This window comes from Lonchura striata, chromosome 13 (genome assembly GCF_050655825.1).
Source record: "Lonchura striata isolate lonStrDom1 chromosome 13, ASM5065582v1, whole genome shotgun sequence".
Lineage (NCBI taxonomy): Eukaryota > Metazoa > Chordata > Aves > Passeriformes > Estrildidae > Lonchura > Lonchura striata.
The window spans coordinates 5,474,454-5,500,939 of NC_140715.1; the positions used below are offsets into that span (position 1 = coordinate 5,474,454).

The following is a 26,486-nucleotide window of genomic DNA, read 5'->3' on the forward strand; positions in this document are numbered from 1 at the left end:
GCCCAGCAATCGACTGGCGATTTTTACTGCGGATGACCCGAGCCAGGGAGCAATTTCTGTTCATCCATCAAGGAAGATCCAGGCGTGAGCAAACAGTCAGGTCATGGGCATTCATTTTATTATTAAATCCTAAAGGGGCCGTGGCTCGTGCAGCTGGATGTAAGTGATCTTCGTGTTAAAAAGATGAGCTTTGAATTTAATTTTGCAGCCCGGCTGATAGACCTGGGGATGCTCAGCCAGAAGAACCAGCTAGGCCTTCTCCTTGCTGAGGAACAACACAGCCAGGAGGAGTCAGGGGCCAGCTCCCAGCACAGCACAGCCCTCAGGTCCCTCCTGGAGCTCCTGGTGTCCCTGCTTGGCTCTCCTGTCCTCGTGCACCATGTCCCAGAGTGGCTGAGCTCACGTCAAGGGTTGTGCCTGTGCTGGGGACAGCTCTGAGCTGTGCTACCCCAACACAGGCAGAGGTGAATTGTAACAGTGCTCTGTGGTGTGAGCCACCCCTGGAGCAGAGCCACCATGGGTGGATTCACCCTGCACGGCTGTACACAGACACATCACTCACTGCAGAGGTGTGCTGCAACCCCTCCACGGCTGTACACACACCCTGCATGGCTGTACACAGACATCACCCACTGCAGAGGTGTGCTGCACCCCCTGCATGGCTGTACGCACACATCACCCACTGCAGAGGTGTGCTGCACCCCCTGCACAGCTGTACACACCCCCTGCACAGCTGTACACACCCCCTGCACAGCTGTACACACCCTCTGCATGGCTGTACACACACCCCGCATGGCTGTACACACACATCACCCACTTCAGAGGTTTGCTTCACACCCTGCATGACTGTACACATACCCTGCATGGCTGTACACACACATCACCCATGGCAGAGGTGTGCTTCACCCCCTGCACGGCTGTACACACCCCCTGCACAGCTGTACACACCCCCTGCACAGCTGTACACACACCCTGCATGGCTGTACACACACCCTGCACGGCTGTACACACACCCTGCACAGCTGTACACACATCCTGCACAGCTGTGGCACACTCACTGACAGATACACACATCACTCACTGCAGAGGTGTGCCACCCTCATTGCACACCTGTACCATGCACCCTGCCCAGCTCTGTCACACTCACTGTGCAGCTGTACTGCACCAACTGCACAGCTGCACCACACTTACTGCATGGCTCTGTCACACTCCCTGCACAGCTGCACCACACTCCTGCACACCCACACGCTGCTTCCTGCACCAGCCCATGCATGGCTGTGCCAGGCTCCTGCAGGAGCTGCAGGGCCGGGCTCGGTGCAGGGGTGCTGAGGACAGGCAGGATGCTCTGGAAGCCAGCTGTGAGGGAATCATCCCGGAGGGGATGCAGATGCTGCTGCAAACCCCAGGCCTGTGGGTGTGGGAGCTGGGAGCTCTGCCCGTGTCCCCTGGGCTGGCACCAAGCAGGCTCGGGGGTGCCAGGCCCCGGAGCGGAGCCCATCGGCCGCCCCTGATCCCCGGCGCCCATCCTCATCCTCCGCCTGCCCCCACAAGACTGGCTCCGCTTTCCCCAGCAGGAGCCCGAGGAAAAAAAAGGAAGAGAGGGAGGGAGGGAGGGAAAGAGAAGCTAAAAATCTGTCTTCTTTAATTAATGAGGCAAGCCAGCCTGGAGAGCACGTTTGGGATCGCAGGCCCCCAGCCAGGGGCGAGCCGGCAGCCAGGGCCAGTGACATGGAGGAAGAGAGATGGGGGGAGCGTGGGGGGACACAGGCACGGCTTTTTATACTCTCCTGTTAACTGATCCACGGAGCTTTCCTGGCATCGGTTTCAAAGGTATCCCTTCACTAATCCGCCGGGCTGTTCCAGGATGGCGGTTTTGACCAGCAGGAAGGGGGAAGGGAGGGAGGAGAAACGGTCACAGGCAGACTGCACCTTTTCACAGCCCGCAGGAAAGAAAAGCAGGGGGGAAAAAAGGAGCAGAGTGTGATGTGGGGCCGGGGAGGGGGATGCTGGTGCTCGGGAGCTGCACACGCAGCGCCAGGGCCAGCTCTGGGGACAGCTTGCTGCAGCATCCGGGGAGGGAACCAAATGGCACCTTCCAAATATAGCTCCTGCCAGGCATCTGCCCCCGGGCACTGCAGGGATCCCCAGCAGCCTCCCCCAGCAGGCTGACCCCCTCCCCAGTCACCTTCCCCGGGAGGGCTCCTGCTCCAGGGGGAGTACCACAGAGCACCCACCCAAATTCCCTGGAGGGCACACCTCCCACCCCAAGGGAGGGCAAGCTGGCAGCTGTGCCATGCATAGATACGCTGGGGTGAGGCAGGAGGGAGTGGCCCGGTGGCATTTGTCCCTTGGGGAGGGCTGTGTGGGTGCCACTTGGCCATTTGAGCTGGGGGGATGGAGCAGATGCAGCAGTTTTCACATAGAAGCAGCATCTTAGGACTGATTACTGGGGAGCCAGACACTGCTCACCATTGCAAGGGTCTCTTTAGTTATAGTTCTTGCTGCTCTGTTGTCATTCTAACTTAAAAATGCAGCCCCAGAGAGATCCTGGGTGGGTGCCCAGCCTGCTGTGGGGACTCTGTAGGCAGGTCCAGTCTGCCCCAGCAGCTCCCCAGCATCCTGGCATGATTTGCTCCTTCAGCCCCACGAGCCCTTCTGCTCCAGCATCCCCTCGTGGCAGGGCAGTCTCCCCGTCAAGCTGGAGTGAGCTGGTTCTGTTGTGGCCATCAGCAGTGGACACCAGCACCCCTGGCCTGCAGGGTGGACACTGTCAGACACCAGCACTTCCATGGCACAGGGAGGAGATTGCAAGATTGGCAAGGAACCCTTTTGCAGGGCACCACTGCAGGCAGCAAAGGTGTTCGGTCATTAATGTCATCTTTCAAATTGCAGTTCAGAGCTGGGCACAGACTCACCACCAGGGAAAAGCTGCTGGTGCTGGCGCAGGGGGTATGTGCAAGAAGAATTTGCTTATGAGCTTTTTCTCTAGGTGGTTAAAAAGCTCAGTCTGTGTGACACAGAGAACTGTGCTAAGACAGATCCCATGCCACAGCTCTGATTTCCCTGTCAGGCCAAGGCCACTTTGCTAAAGCTCATGTCCTGACTTGTAAGATTTGGGCAAAGCCAGGTAAAAGCCTCAGTCTCCCTGTGACTCTGAAGTAGCTGTGCTAGCTCAAAAACCAGATGTGTTCTGCTCTTTAGCACAGCTATCTCAACTAGCCTCAAAATGGCTACAAAACTCCTCTCCAATATAGGGAAAATGTCAATCCTCCACCCAATAATATTTTTACAGCTTCTTGCTGCCCAGCAAACTCTCTTAAGTTCCAACAGTGTCAATTTTGCATCATTTTTGAAAGGTCCCTTTTTGAGTGAAGGACCAAGTTTTTTGTGTTAAGAAAATAAACCAAACCAAGTCCTCCTGCAGAGCCTGAATGGCACAGTGCCATTTGGTGTTGAGGACTGCTCTGGGCTTTTTTGGTCCCTTCAGACCCAGCCTGCCACATGGACGTTGCTCCTTGAGAGGTGCTGGGAGGTTGGTGTAGCTCACACACAGTCCAGTCTCCCAGGATGGAGTTTACTCACCCATCCTTATATCTGTGGGAAGGGGGGGAAGGGTTACCCCCATGCCCATCCTTGCTCAAGGAGAGAGGAAAATGCTCTTTCCTGCTGATCTCAGCCTCTGATGGAAGCTGTGGGAACCGAGGGAAGCTGTGCACGCTCCTGTGCAGAAAGTGCACGCAGGAGGGTGGTGGGAAGGCAGCTGGGAAGGGGCTGATCAGCTGATCCAATTTTACACCAGAATGTTGAACACGTGAAGGCCCAGTCCCATGTCCTGCAGACCTCCAGACAGAGAGGTTGGGATGGCTGCTGCCTCAGAGTGGGAATGCCATGGCAGTAGCCATGTATAGCAGTACATAGCAGTACCCAGCATGAGGACATTAGACATTACATTCCTCCCTGACCTTTGTCCATGGGCTCGTTAAAATAATTGATCCTAGACATGACAGTCACACAAGGACCCCGTGCTTGTCACATCACCCCCTGGGTGGCTCCTGGGTGCCTCCTTCCTTCCCACCGCTCTGGCCAGGCCCAAGTCTCTCTTTTGGCCAGACCTTCCCTTCCCTGTGCTCCTCCGGGGCCACGGCAGAGCCGTGCCCGGTGTGCCCCGGATCGGCAGGGCTGGGCTGGGCTGGGCTGGCTCGGGGGGCTGGGGAAGGTGTCTCGCTGCTGCCCACGGGGAGATCCAGCCGGTTGTTTTGCCGGCTTTACTCCCGAGCGTTAATTATTCCAGCCCCAGGTGGCATTGTCCCTCACTATTACACGGTTGACCTGTATCTAATCCGTCATCATCTGAAACCCTCTGGCCCGTCCTGGCATCCCTGTTTGCCCCGAATCCCCCATGCCCCCGTGTGCTTTATTACTCCTGCAGAAACCAAGTTACAGTTTCAGGCCAGAATCAAAGAAAAGCTCCTTAATTTCCATCCAGCAAAGCCCGGTGAATCCGGAGCCCCCCGGGGCGGCTGAATCCCGGCCAGGCGGGAGCTCGGAGCCCGCAGGCGGTGGCGGAGGGTCCCTGTCACGCTGCCCTCCTTCCCCCCGCTGCGAGCGGAGATGTCTCTCGGCTCAGCCTGTCTTTCGGGCTGCTCCCCACTGCGAGAGCCGCACAAAGGAGCCCTCCCTGCTGGTGTCCAGGCCAGCAGCATCTCCAGCGCATGACTTGTAACCCGCCGAGCTGGTCCTTCACACGCCGTGAATGATAACGGGGAGCTGCAGCCCATTGTCTGCGGCCCTTGCGCCGGTTTGTCAGGTTTGCGGTTGCATTTTAATCCTGACGCCTTTTCAAAGCCCAGCTGCGCATTGTGTGGGCGCAGGAATTCTTGACTTGCAAATCCCCCAGCATTAAATTCAACCTTCTGGGGCTACGGGGATGGTCCGCACGGTGAATGGGGGGCGGGGGAGGCTCCTTGCCCCCTGCCATGAATAACAAGCAGATGAGAAGCAGCGAGGACAGCGCCGGGGCCGGGGGAGCCTGGCAGCCAAGGTGACAGCAGTGGGGACTCCGGGGCTCAGCGGTGGGATTTGTACCCAGGCATTGGCAGCTCCCCTCAGCCCCTCCTGCTGCTACAGCCCGTGTGTGATCTCCGGCAAAGAGGGCTCAGCGTCCTCTTGTCACACCGCGGGGACAGCCCTCGGTGCCGGGACACTGAGAGGGAAGTGGGAACCAGAGAAGCACGGAATGGGTTGGGTGGGAAGGGACCTTAAAGCTCATGTTGGTCCAACACCCTGCCATGGGCAGGGACACATTCCCCTATCCCAGGTTGCTCCAAGCCTCATCCAACCTGCCTTGAGCACCTCCAGGGATGGAGCAGCCTCAGCTCCTCTGGGCAATCTGTGCTAGAGCATCACCAGCCTCACAAGGGGGGGAATTTCTTCCCAAGATCTCATCTAACTCTGCCCTCTGTCAGTCTACAGCCATTCCCCCAAGGATGGGTAAGGGACAGCAAAATCCTGCTGGTGCTGCAGTGCCAGCCATGGGTCATGCAGGCAGATTTAGCCTTTTCCTGCCTGCCTGGGTCTGCTCCAGGGATTGGGAAGCCTTCCTGCAGCTTGGAGGTGTGGAGGGTGGCCAGACCCAGCTGAAGCAGACACAGAGTAGGGGTCTGCCCACGCAGGTGGTGTTCCAGCTGTGATGACCCAGGCAGTTCTGCCCAGTCCTGTGGTTAATGCCAGCCACCCTCTTGCTCTGCCCGGAGAACAATAGGCATCCTGTGTGCAAGAGAAGGCCCTGCTGCCCCGCTCCCCTACGGGCTGGCTGAACCATCCTCTGACCAGCCAGGCAAGTTTTCAATGCAGCAGGGTTGGGTTTTTCATTAAAAAAAAAAAAAAAATACACACACACACACACACACACACACAACAAAAAACCACACATTTGTCAAAGCTGAAATGTTTCAGGGAGCTGTATCGTTCAGGCAGACTTTTGCCAAAAGCTGGGCAGACTTTTGGTGGCAGCCAGCCCGATTTCCTAACCCTTTGCCTCGCAGGCAGCCTCCAGACCCAGGTTCCCAGGACACTGCAGGCTGCCAGGGCTGGGCGGGAGGCACGGGCAGTGGAACAGCCTCTCCCTGCTCTGGTGGGAGGACATCGACTCCAGGCACGGCTTTGCACAGGACCCCGCTGCAGGAATCCCACGCCTCACCCCACGGCTCTTGTCTCTTCCCTGACGTCTCTTGTCTGCTGGAAGCGGCCCCAGCAGCCCTCTGGAGCTGGGGCAGCGCGGGAAGTGTCAACTGACAGCTCTGCTTTGTTTCAGGGGGAAAAAAGAGTAACACAATCCCTTCTCATCTTCTCTGGTGGCCTCACTTAACTTCTCAGTGCCTCGCTTTGCCAGGTTCTGGCATTGTAAAGCCCTGTAAAAGACTGGGAGATCCTGGAACTTGGGGGAGGAAGGTAAGAATTAAAACAGGAGGAGCAACTGGCTCCCAGAGCCCTCCACCACCTCCCAGCCCAGCACTGTCCCTTCCCCTCCTCTCTGCACACTATCAAGTGTGTGTGATCGCTCTGCACATCTTCACCTCCCAGGACCCCTTGCTCTGCTCTCCCTGACCTGTTTTCCTTCTCTCCCAGGCCCAGAATGCTGCAGCTATCCCTGTCTCTGCCAGGCTTCCCTCCTCTGCTTCCCTGCCTGCTGTGCTCTGTGAGAGGGCTCAGGCAGACTGTCCCAATTCCTTCTTTTTGTCCTTGAGCTTTCTTCACCTGGGGAGAGCCCCTTGTTCTGGGCACAGACCAGTCAGGCTCAGCAAAGCCTGGGACTGGGGGTCTGGGAGCCTGGAAAATGCAGGAATGCAGGAATATGAATCCTGCAGAAGTAGAAAAAGTGTTTAGGTTCCCCAGGACACTGGCCAGGAAGCAAGACCCTAAGCCCAGCAAGGAGTTGCCCACTGTCTGTTGGCCATGCAGGACTTGGAGTGAGGTCTGTCCTCAGAGCTGCTCTCCACTGAGCAGAATTCCCCACGCCAACCAGAGAGAGAATTATCCCTTGTTTGTTTGCCCCAGTTTGTTTTTAACAGAACTGTGCTGCTGGCTGTTTATCACTCCATTTTCCTCCAGAAGATGAGGCAAGTGAAGGAGATCAGCCAGAATAAAACACGACCTTTATGGGCTGTGCTGTGGGCTTGGACTTTCCACCTACCGCCTGTTTGTACCAATGGGGTCTGAGCTGAGCAGATGCCAGGTGCCATGTTTGGTGCTGGCACAGGAGCAGCATATGCAGCTCTGAGCTCAGGCCCACGGGATACTCCCCAGCGTGTGCTCATGACACCCACCCAGAGAGTTTTTGTGCCACAGCTCAAGTCACTTCCTCACACCCAGCAAATTCCTCCTCCTGCTGCCCGTTCCCCCACAGCGAAGCTCAGCAGACGAGGGCTGAGTGCTTGGGAGGGAATGCTGCACACCAAGCACCATTTCTGGCTTGCTGTGAAGACCCAGGCATGCAGGGACTCACTCCCTGGCCTTGCTCAGTCCTCAGCTGGGTAATGTGTGCAATGTTCCTGAGGCTCCCTGGGATCCGGGGTCTCTGCTCCCTGGATGTGCCCAGAGTCTGCACTGAGACACGGCAAAGCACAGCCACGTGGAAGATGCTCCAGTTGGGGTGTCCACACCCCCCAGCCCACTCCTGCCTCTCCTGTCACAGCTCTCCAGCCCAGCCTGGGACCTGCCCTTGGCTCGGGTGGACCTGACTGGCCTCCAGCCAAGCGCTCACCAGCCTGGGCTCTGCACACAGCTCGGGGGGAATTGTTTGGAGCATGCTGGCCACTCACCCAGCTCTCCAGCCGTGCCCTGTGTGCTCCCCAGACCACCACACACTGACCAGCCTTCCCCTGGGCTCCTGCTGGGTCACACAGGCGTGCACAGCCACCCTCTCCCCGTCTGGGTTGGGGGACACAACTCCGTAGTGAGGGGCCTGGCTTGGGGGTAGAAGCGATGGCTTAAGGCAAGGCTGAGAAAGGCAAAGCCCTCACCACAAAATGGCTCTGTCCACCCAACACTGAGTGCCAGGCGGGCCACTGCTTCCTACGGGGTCCTGCTGAGCCTCCTGGGAGTCTTGCCCCTCCTGCTCGGGGATTCACATCCAGTGCTCCTGCAACATCCTCCCTATGCTCATCTGGACCCAGCCTGTCTCTCCTTCACTCTTCTCAGGGACAGTGAGGCTCCCTCTGGGGTCACTGCTACTGCCTCCAGTCCAGGGACCCTGTGGAGCTGTTACCCTTTGGAAGCACAGTGTGTCCAGCACATCTCTTCCAAACTGTCCTGAGAGGGGTTGGGGGTGCCTCTGTCCTGGCTTTTGTGGTGCTCACATAAGAACTGATCATTCATTGTCTTTACCACAGACTTTAGCTGTGAAAAGAGCTCTCCTGACTTGTTTTTGAACAAAATCCAGACTGTTTCGACCCATGGATGGCACCCTGAGTTTTGAAGGTATTTACTGAGTAGCAGTGAACTCAGAGACGTGATGATGGACCAGATAAAAGGGTTTCCTGGCAGGGATATCTCCAAGGGAAGATGGGAAAAGACCCCACTCTAACAGCCATCTGCCAAGTTCCTGGTGGCTTCTGGGCCTCAAAGGTCGGCTGTGGGGCCTGTGTGAATGGGGACAGTGAAGGTGACAGTTCTGAGCTCTTGAGAGAACAAAGCCTTTTTCAATGATATGCCTTATCTTCTGCCACTGTGTTTGGAAGGTCTAGGCCTTCAAAATCCTCCACATGAAGCACAAAGAAAGGTGTCTTCCATCCCTACCAGTCCCCCAGGCATGGTCAGATCAAGTGGATTTTGGTCACAACTAAAGAATTCCCCTTCCAGACAAAAGAGAGCCTTAGGGCATGCACAGGGAAGCAGCAGGGCACGAGGCAAGGCAGCTCTGGGAGGGCAACCAGCTCCCTGGAGGCATTTAGGGACATCCTGGGCGAGCAGTGGGGATGGCAGCCAGCCTGGAAGCCTGCCCTGCAGCCTGCCTCCCTCCTCCCTCAGCTGAGTCCCCGGCAGGTAGTGACACAAACCAGGCAGGTTTGTTCGCAGTGACATTTTGGAGGATGCCTCCCAAAGATGAGTCAAGCTGTGCCTGCTGCAGAAAAACAGTGATGCAGTGTCTTGTGGGACAGCTTTAGTGGCTGTGGAGGAGGCAGGCTCACCTGAGCCAGCCTCACCACGCTGGTCCTTGGGAAATGCCTGCCACAAGCACAGCCACTGGCTTTCATTAGAGCACCCCGAGCACCCTTCTTTTCCTTCCACAGAGCCATTAATGCTCGTGGAACTTCTGGGGCAGCTGGAACTGAGGTGTCTCTTCGGCGAGGTGCCACCCAGAGGTGTCTCATGTACCTCTGCCTGCAGTGTTCCCCCCTCATCCTGTCCCTGTTGCTAAGGTGCTCAGCTTAGCAATGCCTGCTGCTGACACAAGACCCTGGGTGCTGCCTATCACATTTCCCGTGAGCTGCAGAGAGCAATGAAAACAGAGATCAGAGAGCCGAGGAGAGGAGCTCAGCCTGCTAATTACAGTGGGAAAGCAGCATTCAGCACCTGCTGCTGGCAGCTCAGGCTTCTGCCAGGGGCTGTATGACAAAACAGGTTTGGTTGGTGGTGAGACAGGGCAGCAAAACAGGATCCAGTAGTGCCAGGAGTGGTGGGCAGAAAGTTGGTGTTACCAGGAAGGAATGAGGCAAACTGGTGGGTTTAGGATTATTAAATCCACGACGCAGTGATCCAGAACTACCCCTGCAGACGCACTGGGTCTGTGGAGAGGCGAGTTGCCACGATCACCACCCTTCTGTCGGCTCTGTTCTCGTCTCTGTGCAAATCACGATGTTTTCTTCCTGCCACCTCTGCCAGGGTGATTTGTGTCAGCGGGGTCTCTGGCCAAGGTGATTGCAGCAGCCTATTTTTGGGAGTGCCCTTGAGAGCTGCAAGCCAGGAAGGTGGAGCCCAGCTGTTGCCAGTGTCCGTGCCCCGGGAGGCACCGGCACCTGCAGTCACTGCTGGCGGCTCTGCGGAGCTCGCTAATTGCAATAATGCAGCGGCCAAGCGCTGAAGGGGCTGCCCGCTGGCTCTCCCGTCCTCGGGAGGGGACAGAATGGCTCAGCTGGGCGCCACTTCGGGCTGCGGGAGATGGCAAAGTCTCCTTCTGCGTCCTGGGGTTCTGGCTCCAAAGGTGCTTTCTGACTCAGCGTGGTTTCTGGACGCCTGCTGGCTCCCCGGGACTTTGATTTGGCTCCGACAATCAGCAGTAGGCTCATAGATCCCCCTCGTTTTGAGGCCATTTTAGGTACAGACAAAGATTTAAGGGACAGGTCTGCACCCAAATGTATGTGAATCCTAATTGGACAATCACATCTATTTACCTCGTCTTACAGCCCCAGGTAACATCCCATTGAGGATAGCTGCCCCTCTTCACCTGAACATGGCAGGGATCCAGCTGAGCAGCTGTTCCTGGGCCTGCCTTGATCGCCCTTGCCCAGAGCAGATTTGGCTGCCCCATCCCTGGAAGTGTCCAAGGCCGGTTGGACAGGGCTTGGAGCAACCTGGGATAGTGGAAGGTGTCCCTGCAATGGCAGGAGGTTGAAATGAGATGGTTTTAAAGATCCCTTCCAACCCAAACTCTTCTATGATCTGTTGACCACAAAATGAAGGCAGAGACCTGGCTGGAAGCACATTTTGCACCCCACAGCTTTGCATTCCACACCTGCCCATGCAGTAAACACCAACAGCCCTTCCTGCAGTGGGTGTCACCCTGCAGGACCCAGGATGGTGGTGACATGTGGGGTGACACGTGGGATTCCACTTCTTTCTAGGTGGTGCTGCACCTCAGGGTCTGAAATCTGCTTTGCATGAGAATGGTGGCTCTGCCAAAGGCCTGCCCTGCCCTGCCCAGTCTCCAGCAGCAGGGAAGGGAGAAGGATCTCTCCCTGGAGGGGAAGGATCTCCCTGGAGGGGAAGGATCTCTCCCTGGAGGGGAAGGATCTCTCCCTGGAGGGGAAGAATCTCTCCTACACATCCTTCCCTGGGATATAGGAAGAAGAAAAACACACAGTGCTTCCCACAGCACTTTGCCAGCCTCTCCCTGGATCTTCCTGATTCGGATGCTGTCTGCAGAGTACCTGCTTTTCCACGGGTTCCTTTTCCATGATCTTGCATCCACACTAATGCTTTGATGCCCTTTATTAAGGACTTCCACAGCATGTTCCTTGAAAAATTGCTTCCATCCATCTGCTTCAGCTCACTGCCTTTGCCTCATGCCCCTGCTTCTCAACTGGGAGGGAGAATGAGCAATCCCTGCTGACATTCCCTGTGCTGCTCATCTTTTCCTGGATTTCTCAGCCACCTCGCAGGTGTCTCTTCCTGCTCTGCCTGCTCATGAGAGGTAGCTGCAGTTCAGTGGTGTGCATGAGAGATGCTGTGGCTTGCAGGAAAGCTGGAGTCTTGTGATACCCTCCAAATATTGCTGAATTTATCTTTCCAGCACACCTGCCAAGCTAAGAAATCCTGTTACCCCTATTCCAGTGAGGAACAGCATGGCCAGGTAGCAAAACAAGGAGCTGGAAACCAGGTGCTGAGCCTGCATGTCCTTGTTCCCACCCAAGAGGTGCTTTGCTTAGCAAACCAGCTAAACCAAGCTTTACAAAGCACAAGGCTTAACTCAGCACCCAGCCAGCTGACCAAAACCTTGTCATTGCAGTGACCAAGCCACCAACGCTGTGTTTTGATCTCCTGGAGTTGTCATCCAGCTCTGATGCCAGCAAAAAACTAGCTGGAGAGACACAGCTTTTGCCAGACAAAGGGAAGGAGGGGAGGGAGCAGCTGAGCCAGTGGAACTGTTTGTGCAGCCATAATCACACCTTAAAGCAAGGCAGCAGCACCTGGAAAACAGCCCTTGTGTGAGCCTGGCAAAGAGGCCCTGGTGACCAGAATGGTCCAACGTGGAGCTGCCTTTTTGGGGGCACTCACACACCCCCTGAATGGTGGGTACTCACACAGGCTGCCCACAGGGGCGAGGCTTTGATCCTTTTTGGCCAGGGAAGAATTGCTCCCTCCAGATTTTAACTTCACATCTGTTTGCCTTCATTAATTTCTTTTCTTTTCTTTTTTTTTTTTACTAGAGAGGAAGGCCAGTGTTTTTTGGCAGTTTGAAAGGGTCCCACCCAATGGAAATGGAAGGGAGCAGAGGATGGGGAAGGCTGGGAGGGAAGGTTTTTCCAGCCTTGCCTGCTCCCTGCCCCTGCCTGTGGTCCATGTGCCCTCCAGCTGTGCCCTCTTCCCCTGCCCGTGTTTCCCTTGCTGGGCAGCTTCTTCTGACCCCTCTGAGGGCCAGAAGCATCATCAGTGTTGGGGTGCAGCAGAGACACTCGAGGCTCAGCTCTGGGCACTGGAATGCCAATGACAAGAGTGGGAACATGCAGGGCCAGACTCCAGACCCCACCCGAGGCAGACCACACACCTCCATGTGCTCCAGGAGGCTGCTGGGGCACGTAGGGATGCTCAAATCTGTCACCAGGGCAGAACTTGCCATCCCTGTCACTCAAAGATGCTCAAGAGCCATTCTGGGAGCCACAGGCAGGGTTTGGGAAGAGCCCATGAGCTGAAGCTGTGCTTGTCTTGGCAAAGACGAGCCAGACTTTGCCTCTCTCTCAGCTCTGTTCCCCACACACTGCAGATGAGAGCTGCAAAGACCTCTGCTCTCCAGGCTGGCCTCTCCCCCTCGGTGCTCCTGCTCCCACTCTCAGCAGCTCAGCCCTGCATCCAGGTTTACATATAAATACAGACTGAGTGTGAAATCCACCCTGGGGTCTCTCCTGACTCCCACTTGGCTCTCTAATTGGAAAGTCTGCCAGCAGGAGATACTGCAGTGAGCTCAGGCAGAAACAAACTCCCTTTATCCCAGGCAGAGATGATGGCTGGGGTTAGGTCCCAGTCCAAATCCCGCTGGCTGGGAAGGACACAGAGCAGCTTTGCACAGGCTCTGCTTCTCCAAAAGGTGCTGGGGGCTCACCCTGCAGGGCCCGGAGGGAAGGGGCAGGGAAGGGATGTGTCAGAGAGGATCCTGCAGCAGCTCATCCCGCTGGGAAGGGCTGGACCAGCACTTGCAATCCCTGGCCACTGCATGCCGACAAGGAGGGGCATTAGCACAGGGGGCTGATCTCTGTGCAGCACTGGCTGGGTGAATTGCTCAAACACCTGCATCTTCAAACAAAGACACCTGATTCTGTGGTTCCCCCATTTGCTCAGTTCCCCAACACACACACAGGACCCACCCAAACACTGCTGACCTGCAGTGACCCCCACTCCTTTTGCTTATTCTGTCTAAAGGAATTGGGAGTCAGATTCTTCACCTCCTTCCTGTGAGGGAAAACTGACCCTCACGCCTTGTGGTCTCTATTTCTGCTCCCCAAGGCCTGTATTGCAGGTGTTTCTCACCACCTTCGATGCAGGCAAAGTGTCCACATGTCACCAGGGCACGTGGCACCCCAAACACTTCTGTCAGCAGCCAAGAGCACTGGGAAAGACAGCTCAGAAACCTCCTCTGTCAAAACCCCATTGATTTTTTTGCTGCCTCCTCTAGTTTTTGGAGGCCCCAGAGGCACAAACGTTGCCTCCAGTAGAGCTACTTCAAAAGCAACAATGATTTCAGTACAAGAAGATCAATGTTCCAAAGCTTTGTGTTTTTGGAGAAAATAGCACAGATCTTGTCTCTAACACTGCTCCCCATGTCCAGGGGGTGTTTTCCACAGTGGATGCCATGTTCACCCCAGGATCAGGGGTTAGCTGGTGCTTCCTTTGGGTCTGGCATCACCCAGTCGCAATGAGCTCTCCAGATGAGCAGGCAGGAAAGAAGCCCCAGGGAGAGAAGAGAACAAAGCATGGTCAGATACCAATTTAAACCAAGGCTGGAGTCAAAACAGGTGCCCTGAGCTGCTGAGCACTGCTGTTGTGCAGAACCAATTTACTCCCATGAAGGGCAGAAGCTTTGCCTCTGAAAGCTCACAGAATTTCTGACTTATGTCAGAAATTCCCAACTAACTGGGAATTCAAATGGCTTCAAACAGAAATTTCCATTTCTGACCAGTTCTCTGAAGTGAAAACAAACCTGATGTACGAAATACCGTTTTATTGCTCATGTTGTCTGTGTGAATTCAAACATCTACTGATGCAGCACATGCTTTATGCCAAAACAACACCAAAATTAGTAAGCTCACTGCTTTAATCATGGTGTTTGGAGTGAGAGCCAGGGTGGTGCAGACTCACAGACTTTCCTCTACACATGAGCATTGCTTCTGTGGCCCTTGGAGAGTTTCTCATGGCCATTCCCGTGATTCTCCCTCGAAGACCAGACATGCATTTGCAAAGCCACCGTGATGGCCACACTCTTCTGCTGGTGGGATCCTGCCAGCTGAGTGCTGCAGACTCTTCCTTTTACTAATCCTACCTCCTGGAGGCACTTAGCAACTAATCTGGATTACCTGTTTCTACTGTTCCACGGCAAAGGAAACATCATTGTTTCAAGTCCTGTGGGCTCACTCCGAGGCAGTGGCCCATGGGAACATCCCCTTGTGTTCCTAATTTGATTTAGGTTGCTCCTTTGCCAAGACCCCTCAAGTCTCACGTGGATTTAAGTGAGCCATTGCATGGGCTCCAAACACACTCTCTAGCTGGGGACATTATCCTGCTGCAGCAAACACTCAGACCTGGGCTTTTGCAGCAGGAGGATTATCACTATTTAGCAGTGGCTTGTTAACAGATGCCTAAGGAAATAGAGACAGCACAATGCTGCCCCACAGCATAGAGCTGGAAACACCTTCCTGGTCTGATGTAGGCAGCAGTTTCCTACTTCAGAGCATCTCTTGTCAGGTTTCAACCAGCCCATGTCACTGCAGGTCAGAACATTCAGACAGACAAAGCCCAGCTGACGTCCCCAACCCCTGGAGCAAGCCTTTGGCTCCAGTCATCCCAGAAACACCCAGCTGGAGCCAGGACTTCCAGAGCTTTGTGAGCCAAATGGGCCCAAGCTGGTGCATATAAAAGCCCCAGGGTGTGCCAGTCTTGGAGCTATTTTCCCAGCCTCCTCCAGATCCGTGCCTGTGACTGTCATTTGTGAGGTGGGATGTGCAGCCCTGCCCACAGCGCTCCAGGCGAGGTCACGGCGACACCCCCGCCTGCCTAACGCCTTTATGAGACTCCTGACATCCTTCTCTGCAGTCTCTCCTGGAAAGTCTCTTCTTTTTATTCACCTTTCTGGCCACTGCTGGGCTCTGAAGCAGAGGTCCTCATTGGGTTGTCACAAAATAAGCCAGTTCCTGGGAGGTGTCAGCCAAACCAGGAGCCCTCAGTGCAGAGAGTGGCTCGGGGTGGGCTCTGCCTCTGTCTGTGACACGTTCTGCCCTGCTCCGTGCTGAGCTCAGCTGTGTGATCCAGGCCCACGGTGCCTCTCCCTCTGATCAGCCTGGGCACCCCACTGAACCTGACCCTCTCAAGGTCTGAGCGAATTGACAGGACCTGGTGTCACTGCAGACACCTCCCTGCGCTCCCTCACGTGGATCCTCTTGGTGCACACGAGCCTCTTCACAGATGCCACCGAGTTTCATGTGGGAGGATTATTCCCGGGAAATCTCATTTCTCACTTCCACTCACACATCCTGGTGGCCCCTTCTAAGGACAGCAAAAGCCCCAGCCCAAGAGCCTTTCCAAAGAGCTCAGAAGAGTGAGGCAGCTCTTTCAGCCCAGTTGAGTTGGGCCAGTGCGAAAATTCATTCCCCAGACTGCTCTGGGGAAGGAGCAGCCTGGCTTGGTGGCCAGGGGTGACCTGCTCCAGAAGGAAGGATGCTGGTGGCTGTACCTAAAGTCACTCACCCAGGAAAGACAAAGCCTTCAGCTTGTCCCCAGCAGCAGCATTGTGCTGGTCATGGTGCCAGGATGCTGTGGAGTCTTACAGAGGTCCTGGGAAAACCCGTTCAGGTGGGCTTGTGGTGTTTGCAAGAGCTCAAAACTCATTGTCACAAAGCTTGTTGCCCTGCCTGCAGACCCACTCCTCCCTTCCCAGGCACCCTCCAGCCACCCCCATATGTGGCTTCAGAAATGGAGCCTTGCCTGTCCTGGTGAGCTCTTGGCTATCCTGGTGAGCTCTTTGCCATTCCTGGTGAGCTCTTGCCTGTCCTGGTGAGCTCATTGCCTGTCCTGGTGAGCTCTTTGCCATTCCTGGTGAGCTCCTTGCCTGTCCTGGTGAGCTCCTTGCCATTCCTGGTGAGCTCTTTGCCATTCCTGGTGAGCTCTTGCCTGTCCTGGTGAGTTCTTGCCTATCCTGGTGAGTTCCTTGCCTGTCCTGGTGAGCCAGCACCACCCATGATGGGAGCCTGGGTTGTTCCAACCCTTCCAGACACCACCAAAATCCATCCAGCTGTTTTGGGCTCTGCTCTGGCTGTTCCTGCTTTAGTGCCTCCTGCAATGGGGTGGGCAGTGAGCCTGGGTAGCTGTGGGGAAATTACTTCTGCTCCACACGGGTGAATGAAATCTCTGGTACTGGGGCAGGACCTGGGTATTCCTGGGATCTTTGTCAGAGCACCTTGGGAGCTGGAAAGGAAATTTCATCCCTTTAGCACTGCCTCCAAGGGGTTTCAGGTGTGGATGAAGGAATTGGAGGCTGAAGGTTTCTTTCCCTCTGAGCAGGGCAGGCAGCTCCTCCAGGCAGGAGCTTCTCTCTCCTGGCCACCCTAGAGAAGAGATGACCTTCTTGAGAGGGAAGTGCTTGTCAAGCTAAATTAGATTTTCTAAATATCCTGTCCCTCACCCTGTGGCCCCAGAGCCACTTCTGCAGGCTGGCACTGGCAATGGCAGCCAGAGCAATGTCCCACAGCAGAGGGAAGACACACCATCCTGCCTCCCAGCACAGCTCATCCCACCCCAGCCCCACACAGCCCAGCTCTGCCTCACTGCCTGGCCTGCAAATTAACAGGACAAAGCTGCCCAGGACAGTGTCCACCAACAGGAAAATCTTGTTCTTGTGGAGCAAAGCCCCAGCCTGTCTGCCTGGTGGGGAAGGACCAGCCGGGACCGCTGCCTCCCCTCCCCATCACAGCACCCAGGATTGCAGCCCCAGGCAGATTCTCTCCTTGCTGGATAACTTACACGTAGCTTCCCTGCTCCATATACTCAGCTGTTCCTCTGATATGGTGCCAGTCTCAACACATGGAATCCAGGCCTTCAAAATCTTCCATAAGCTCAGGCAACTTTACATTAGCACATTGTCGATGATTTCGAAGCCTACAGGCTCAGCCCGGCGAGCCTTCCATAAAATATCGAGCGAGGTGGTGGGAGCTCTGCATGCAGCAGAATGAAACTGTGCATCGTCCATCTTCCCAGCCACCACATTTCTCCTGGCTGAATAAAAGAGGTTGTTTAATGGCAGTATTAAATTCAGTGCCACCTGTTGTATTGCTGTGTCCCCAGGAGCTGGAGGGAATGCTCTTTACACAGCTTTCTATGTTATTTGTGAGGATATGGCTCCTAATTGCAGCTCTGCTATGTTAACATTTCCAGGAATTTCCATCAGGCCATTCAGCATCAACCCTTAGCTCCTGAGAGCTTCCCTTCCCTGGTGAAACTTTTGCCATTTCTCTCCCAGAGTGAAAAAACCAGAGTGGAGATGGGACATATGATCATTAAAAGTCTTAAACCAAAGGTAAATGAAGAAATTTCTACAATATTTTGAATCTTGGGACTAACTCCTACCTTCTCTTCATCATGAAGCCACATTTGTTCCCTTCAAGAGACCTTTCCACCCCAACTCTTTCTCAAACTCCAGCCCCACAGTTCACAAGAAAATCTGGAAAACCATTGCTGCTCTCCAGGATATGCAGTTAATGGAGGAGAGCTGGAGAAAGATCTGGCCACAGGTCCAGTGGGGTAGCAGATGTCCCCTCCTGTCCCTTCCCTGAGCTCTGATGAGCAGCTGAGTGCTCAGCACCACAGTCAGGCCTAGCTCAGACATCTTCCCTGACCCATGGACAGTTTCACCGGTCACCAGACCACCAAAAACGTCCCCAAGGTCAGCTACAGGCTGACCCACCTGGCACCTGGCAGCAGCTGTGGCAGCCCTCAGCCTCCTGCGTCCTGCCCCCTGCTCCTTGTGCCACTGTTGGTGGATGTCTGCAGATGGCTCGTCCCACCCTGTCCCTTTTCTCCTGCCCCTGTCCAGACATCAGCACTGCCTGTGCCATGCCCAGCGGGCTCTGCGGGCCAGCCCTGAGCTTCCTGCTGCCTTTCACCATCTCCTCCACAAAGCCCTTGGCCCAAAGCCCTGTGGGCTAGACTGATCCTCTGGAGATATCTGCCAGCACAGCCTGCCCGGGCTCACAGCTCTGCCTGGAGGCAGCTTTCCCAGGGGGAGGAGGGAGATGTTCATCCTCTCTTCCTTCATGTCAGCACCCACTGCCCTAATCCCTGGCTCATGCTGCATCTGCATCCCCTGAGCATCCCCAGGCCGTCCCTGGAGGTCCCCACTGTGCCCCACAGGTCCCCACTGCAGGGCACCGCCAGCCCCCGAGGCCTCGCATCCCACCCGCGGAGCCCCACGGGGGAGGCCACCGTGTCTGATGGCTCTGCCAGGGGACAGCTGCCTTGTTCCTGTTCCAAACCCCTTCCCTGGAGCTGCCAGCCCAGCTGGGAACCCCAGCCCCATCCCTCATGCCAGGCAAGGGGAGGACAGGGATACCGCGGTGGGGAACCCCATCCTTGGCGGAGCAGCAGGGGCCGAGGGCAGGCACAGGGGCTCAGATTTCAGCTTCTCTGTCCTTGGAAAGTCCATGCCAAGAAGACCTCAGAGCTGTTTGGACTCGTTTGCCTCTTCCCACCTCTGCAGGAGGGTGTGGGTGAGATTCTGCTTGCCAAGAGAGCCTCATGGCTCGTCCTTGGCTGTTTATGGCTCAGACCAGATCCGGTTTCTAAGCTCTTCCCAAGCTGGTAAATTTGGGTTTTTTTTTCTTAAAAAAAAAAAACATAAAGCACTGATTTTCTCTTTTCCCCACCCTCCCATCCTCCACCCTGTGATTTGTGGCCTGGCCTGAAGATGGTGAACGAGCAGCGGTGCTCCAGAGCACTGCCAGGGCTGGGCCACCTCTGTGTCCACCCAGGTGCCCCTGGAAATGCTCCCTGAGGCCCAGGCAGGTGAAGGGGCTCAGCATCCTCCTGCTGCACCCCATCCAGCAACCTCCCTCTGGTCTCCTGCGTGTTCTCACCTGGTGTCCCAAGGAAACACGGCCCAGAAGGGAAGGGGGGCAGTGCTGTGACCCTCTCAGCCCCCCAGAGATGTTTTCTGCTCCCTGCTGAGTGGCAGGCTGGCAGCAGCAGCCACCATGTGTCTCAGTCCCCCACTGCAAACAGGGCTGGGAGCCCTTTCCCAGGATGCTGTGGGGATGAATTCAGCAGATAGCATGAGGTTCCCAGAGCAGGTAACATCCCCCTAATTAAGATAAATACTAATTAAGTCTGGGACTTTCAGAGAAGCCCTGGGAGCAGACTTCAACTCCTGTTGAATTTCAATGGGAACGAGACACCTGACTCTGGAAAAACCCAGCCTCTGATATTAAGCTTAAATGGGCCCTTCTCTAACGTTGATATATTGCTGCTCTGTAACTTATGAGTGCCTTCCCGTATATCCGAGCACAACATCAGTGTCCTGGAAATGCTAATAAGGAGCTTTAGGAGGGCAGCAGCCAACAGGCTCCAAGTCAGATGCCTGTGATCATCCTGTGCTATTAAACACTGTGGACAAGCTTTGAGCAGAGCTCACCCGTATTGCACACGGGGCTCTGGCTGCACCCCAGGTGCTTTGTGCACCCCTCCTCCTCCTCCTCCTCCTCCTCCTCCTCCTCCTCCTCCTTTCCAGCTGTGGAGAGCTCATGCTCTCTCAGGCCCAGTCCTGTGCTTTGTGAGAAGCCCTTGCTGGGGTGAGCGAGGTGGAGGGACAGGCACTGCTGGTAGCTGTGTCTGCTGGGAAGAACATCCCTGAGAGCACCGGGGCACAGCAGCGAGGAGCAGCCCCCTGGCATGCTCAGATGGACGGGGCTGCAGCAGATGGGGCTGCCCAGATCCTTCACCTGCCCTCCTTCCCTTGGCAGTGGAAGTTGTGGGTCACCCCTACCAGGACCATGCCATGAGGGCCATGCTGGGTGACCACAGCAGTAGGAACCACGTGAGGAGCTGAATGGACATAACACGGGTGTGGTGATGGAAAAAAAAAAAATGGAAAGCACTTGGGATTTGGAGTGCCGAGATTGGCGCTGGGCTGGGGCAGCAGAACCATTTGGGAGCTCCAGAGCGTGAGACCCCTCCGCGAGCCACCGCGTGTCCAGCTGGCTCAGACCCAGCTTTGTGACGGGCTGGACCCGGCCGGCCCCGTGCCAGCCCAGAGGTCTGACAAACACAACCTCTCTGTCCTCCGGCCCGCTCGCCAGCGCCTGGTTCGAATTAGCATCTCCCCTGCCCCCACCACCCGCCATTTGGGCAAATCCCTCAGCTGTCTGCCAGGGGAGACCAGCCCCGGGAGCCCCGTTTGCTTTCCAAGGACTTTCCCAAGTCCCCGGTACACTTTAGCAATTAGAGGGTTAAGTTTCCTCCCGGCCTCGCTGCATTAACTGGAAAGGAATGAAGTGTCAGGCATGTTCTCACCACAGCAGGCTGTTGGAAAGCAACTCCCTTCTCCACGCACACACACCTCCCACTGCTGCGACCAAATTATTTTCTATCCTCCAGAGACCCAGTATGCCAGACAAAATCTGCAGCATGACTCTGATTCATTGCAAAAGGATGCAGATGTAATATTCCCTTTTTTGCCGGGGCTTCTCGCACGCTAATTCACACGGCATCTCGGCGTTCCGAGTTTTACAGCTCTCCTGCTCTCTTTATTATTTTTTTTTTTTTGGAGGGCTCTGACGCCCCTCGCTGACCCTTGGCCCCACGTCCTTTCTCCCAGCACCACCAAAATAAAGACACTAAGCCTCCCATCTCCAGCGTGCAAATAGGCAGCTCTCCCCAATGTGCTAATTAGCCGAGTGTTTGGAAGTAAATAGGTAAGATTGGTGGTAATTTCCTGGCTGAAGGGGTAATTATTTGTTTCAAACAGGCTGCAAAATAACCCCCCCCGTAAGGTGAGATAGGAAACTAAATTCAAAAGAGGTTTCCTATTCCCACTAAGCAGGATTGAAAACTGGTTTGAAATTCCTTTTTTTATTTATAGTACATGGTATCCATGGAAACCTACAGAGGAGGTCATGGTAGCTAGGCCTCCGTTTCACCCTGCTCAGGGGATTACCGTTGCACAGTGGTACGCAGCCGTGTAAGAAAGTAGATTCACAATTCCCTGCAAACAGCCCCCCCTGCCAGCCCCCAGCCCCAGCCTTCCTGGAGGGAAGGAGAGCTTTTGGGAGGCTCATAAATCTGCTCCGAGATGGGAAAGTGATGGGAACTGTGCCTCCAGCGTCCCCCAGAAGCAGGAGGCTGCCAGGAGCAGGCCGGCTCCCTGCGGTACCTGGCGCGATGCGCTGCAGGACCGAGCTGCTCGTGGGAGCAGTGGGACACCTGCACGTCCCCTTCCCTGGGCTCCCATCCCTGTGCCCTTCCCCTTTCCTGAGCTCCCATCCCTGTGCCCTTCCTCTTCCCTGGGCTCCCATCCCTGTGTCCTTCCCCTTTCCTGAGCTCCCATCCCTGTGTCCTTCCCCTTTCCTGAGCTCCCATCCCTGTGTCCTTCCCCTTCCCTGGGCTCCCATCCCTGTGTCCTTCCCCTTCCCTGGGCTCCCATCCCTGTGCCCTTCCCCTTTCCTGGGCTCCCATCCCTGTGCCCTTCCCCTTTCCTGGGCTCCCATCCCTGTGTCCTTCCCCTTTCCTGAGCTCCCATCCCTGTGTCCTTCCCCTTCCCTGAGCTCCCATCCCTGTGCCCTTCCCCTTTCCTGAGCTCCCATCCCTGTGCCCTTCCCCTTCCCTGGGCTCCCATCCCTGCTCCAAGCCCCGCGCGAAGGGGAGGAGCACCATGGCCAACTTTTCACTTGGCTGAACCGAGGAGGGAAGCCCAAGCGCGGTCCAGGTCCTGAATTCCCATTTGCCGGCAGGGATGTGCAGGCAGGGCATCTGCTGCGTTCACCTTTCCCTGCTGTTCTCGGGAAAAGCGCGGCTTCAGAGGGAGCAGGGAGAGCGTGGGCAGAGGGATGCTGCAGAAATGGCTGTGGTTTTTGGCCACGTCTCGGGGCCGTGGTGCTGGGCACCGCTCCCCTCATCATTCCAGCAGGGAAAAAAGGCTGCTCCTCGCCTTTGGGAGCTGTTTGTGCTCTCCCTTGGATAAGCCTTTTCCTGCTGCAGACAGGAGCGGCTTCCACCTCCAGCCTGGTGCTTTAGCAGGAGAGCTCGATCATTACTTTTTCTGCCGTGTGTAAACCCCGGCTGATGCTCCACCAGCACCCGCGAGCAGCAGGAGCGCGCAGCCAGCTCGCTCCCCCGTGCTGGCAGGGCCACGGCGCCGGGATGTTCCCGGGAAGGCAGAGGTGGAACGTGGAGCTGCTCCACAACCATTTTCCACCCGGCCCAACCCATCCCCTCCAGCTCCCCGCGCTCTGCCCCAGCCGCGCGCAGAGCGACATTCCGCCTGTGACCTTCACTAATTCACTTTCCCTCTCCACGCCGCATTCCCTCAGCTCGCAGAAGGACTCGCTTTTTCACACAGCATAAAAATAGCCTGCGCAAGGCGCTGCCAGAGGAAGCCGCGGGGCCAGCGGCGCGGGCAGGCGGAGGGACCGGCGGTGCGCGCTCCCGGCCCCGCTCACGCCGCTCCTCGCCCCGGCTGCAGCTCCCAGCCCGGCCTCCCACCCCCCAGACTCCCTCGGCCTCCTTAACACCCCAGCTTCTTCCTGCGCCGCTGCCTTGCTCTGCGCTCGGTCTCGGATGTGGTGAGATTCAGACGGTGGAGGTCAGCAGCAGGGAAATGCTGCCGCATTAACCTTCCCCCTTCAGCTGAATGGTTTTCCTCTCAGTTTAGGAAATTGAAGGCTGAAAGCATCAAATTTAGGTAAATTGCAAGGCAGATTTTTGAGGCTTTCTAATGAAAAATATGATCCAAAAAATAGTTTCCGTGTCCTTTATGGAAATGACTCTGGTTTGAATATCTGTCAGTGGGAAACAGCACTGGAGCCATCACCATCATGCAAAACTGAACTGTTGGTACCAAACCTACATCATGTTACCATAAAACACCTCCAGCTCCTCCTCTCTTCACAGCCCCTTACCTCGATCCCTCCTCTGCCGTCCCTCCAGCTGGCCTGTGCATGGCACCATGTGGCCATGGCCAGCCCCAGCCACTTGCCCAGCCTTTGAGCCAGTACTGGGGTGTTTTCCCATTTCCCATCACTGTCTCTAATCTGCCTCCCAGCCTCCCCTCTGTTCTTCAGGTCCTTTCCTAGGCCTGCCCTTTGCCTGGAGCATCTCATCTTCTGGGCAGGGCTTCAGCTGGCATGGGAGGAAGCCTCCACCTGTGAAGCAACCTCTGGACACACCTCTTGGCTGATCTGAGGAGGTGGATTGCATCCTAGGAGTGTCTTTTTCTCTCTAGCACTGGCTGGAACTGCTGGAGACATCAAAAGGGAGGCAGAATGAGGCCAGCCCTGCTCTATCAAGTGACCAGCCAGTGCCATCACACGTTCTATGCTCCGTGTCAGACTCATCTCCTCTCCCCTCCCTGCTGCAGGGAGCCACACCGCTCCCCAGCTCAACACAAAACCTGCACCCACCCCATATGTCTTCCCTCACATTAAGTTCATCCCCACGGCTGGTGGTTTTCTAGTGCTCACCACAATTTCGTGCCTACCTTGACGCGTGCTATGCTATCGCCAATACAGTCAATCAATCTTGCCTCGGCCAACAAGCAGGAGAGAAGTCATGCTTTTCCTACTCCCCCAGCTCTCTTCTCCTCCCGATCTCCATCAGGCACTCTGCAAGTTCACAAGGGCAGCCCGCTCTCGGTTTCCTTGGTCACGCACAGCAGCTTGCCCTCCCAGAGTAATAAAAACAAATGACACGTTGCTGGTTGTTGTCAGAGACGTTGCAGGGCCCCTCAGTGGAGAGCAGATTTGGGGCAAAATGAACATTTGTATATTTAGGTTCCTTCCCGGGCAGGTGGAGGAGAAGTTGCCAGTAGATGTGACTTGTCAGTGGATGTAATGCCAGAGTCAACTGAAAAGGATGAGCAATGAGGAATGCAGTCTTTGTCTGCTCATAGATGCCAGAGACAGGGAAATGATGCTGGAACTGATTATCTGGGAGCAAGCAAGACCCAGGAGTGCCTGTGCCAGGTCATGATGACTGCCAGAGGGGGACAAGCCCTATTCTGTACTGCTGCACCTGGCACTGAATTGAGTCACCCTGATGTGTGGACATCAGTTCTAGAAGATGAAGAACAGATTAAACAGATTAAACCTCCCTTGTGGCTGGAGCCAAGACTTGCCCTGCTTCCATTTGCAGCATATATTCATTTCCTCCCAGTTCAGTGTCCTCTCCTTTTAGGTACATGGAGAAACACACACTCTTAACTGCATGGTGGGAGGCCCCAAGAACCCAGCAGAGCTGGAGCTTGGGAATTCAGGAGTTAGTCAAGCCAATCTTCCTTTAGCCCACATGCAGCCCATAGTGATGAAGACCCTATTGAGCTGCCCCCCAACCCAGGAGCCCTGCAGCACCCACCCTGCCAGCTCTGCACCACCTGGGAGGAACAGGCTGTGCCAGCCATGCTCCCTGGGCAGCCAGCAGTGAGCAGCTCCGTGCCTCAGGGACTTCATCTGCTTGCTGATTCAGACACCAGTCCCTGCTCCAGGACCTTCCAAAGGCTGCAGGATTATCGTTGGCTTTGCCTCTCCCTTTTTTTCCTATTTTTATTAGCTGGGAGACAGCCCATCCTTTTTATAGCTCTGAATTCAAGGGTGATCAGATGAAAGTGGAGAGGGGCTCCTGCATGGGTGGATGAGCAGCCATAAGGTCAAGGCACCTGAAGGAGAAGTTTCCAGCTTTCACAGCCCTAACGATTGTCCCATAAAATTACTCATAAAATTAAAGTGGGGTTTGGGTTTCAAACTCCTAAGAAACTTGAAATAGTCATCAGTCAATTCTGGTTTAGGGAAGCCTCAAAGCCCTGGTTATGGAAGCAGAGGTTAATGTTAATGCTGAGCTGTAATGTCTGCTGGGGACACGATGGACACGGCAGTGCCTGGCTCAGCTCGGGGTTATGGCTGAGGCAGGGGGTGACAAGTTGTTCTCACTATCACACTATGGATGTGAATTTCTTCACTCAAATTCTTCCAAATAAAATACAGAGCCACTTTCTCTGAGGCTTCCACAGGATTTATGAGGACTGGGTCCTCTCCAGTTTTCTTTCTGTAGCAAAGTGATGATTTAATTAATTGATGATCTAATTTCAATCTGGAACTGAAGCTAACCTGCCAATTTGTGAATTCGACCTTGGTACAGATTAACCATGGTGGCAGTTAGTGTTAGTTTAACAGTGTCCAGAAGAGCTTTGCTGTGGTGATGCCTTCCCTGGACTTTGCTTTATAAAAATCTACCCACAGGAGGGTAAAAGCCAAGTGTGAGGGACAGGATTCAGGTGGCTCCAGGCATCTCAGAGAGGGGAAAGCCCCTGGCTGTAGATGTCACTGCCGTACCTATGGCAGCAGATGCCAGCTTTGAAGCAGGCAGGGGAGCTGATGTCACTGCAAAACAGCCTGGCAAAATTCGGGAAGGTTCCACTCACTGGCAGTGACAAGGTCATGCAGCGTGTGGGTAAGCAAGGGGTGGAGGGAGAGGCTGCTGGGGAAGCCCCGGGGTGGCAGAGCCAGCGCTGTCCCGTGCTGTCACTGCCGGGACAAAGGAAGCAGCTCCAGGGATGTGACCTCCCGTGACTCACGCGTGTCCCTGGTGCCAGCAAGCCCATGGAGCAGGGATGGCTGGCTGCGTGTGGGATGAGCCTCAGCACACACAGAGCCACACACATCCTGTCACCCTGCCTGCAGCCTGCACAGCCCCGGGCACTGTCCCTGCACAGGCACAGTCAGTGCCACACAGCCCGTGAACATACACACACACAGAGGGTGGGTATTTCAGGGTGCACACACACAAACACACACACACACACACACACACAGAGTGTGTATTACAGGGTGCACACACACACACACACACACACACACACACACACACACACACCACACACACTGTGTGTATTCCAGGGTACACACACACACACACACACACACACACACACACACACTGTGTGTATTCCAGGGTACACACACACACACACACAGTGTGTATTCCAGGGTACACACACTGTGTGTATTCCAGGGTACACACACACACACACACACACACACACACACACACACACACACACACACTTTGGGTGTGTATTCCAGGGTACA

The 26,486-nt window shown here is 55.5% G+C and overlaps 1 long non-coding RNA gene across 2 annotated transcripts; it reads right to left on the reverse strand.

The window, feature by feature from the left end:
* Positions 1–6,254: 6,254 nt before the first annotated feature.
* LOC146766156 (uncharacterized) lies at positions 6,255–25,849 on the reverse strand. Of its 2 annotated transcripts, XR_014958278.1 has the most exons (4): positions 24,776–25,849; positions 23,885–24,458; positions 17,164–17,415; positions 6,255–16,748 (listed from the first exon to the last, which is right to left on the reverse strand). It is a non-coding gene; the product is annotated as an uncharacterized LOC146766156 (long non-coding RNA). The 2 variants fall into 2 exon arrangements; XR_014958277.1 differs by having other exon boundaries at positions 23,885–25,849.
* Positions 25,850–26,486: the final 637 nt, after the last annotated feature.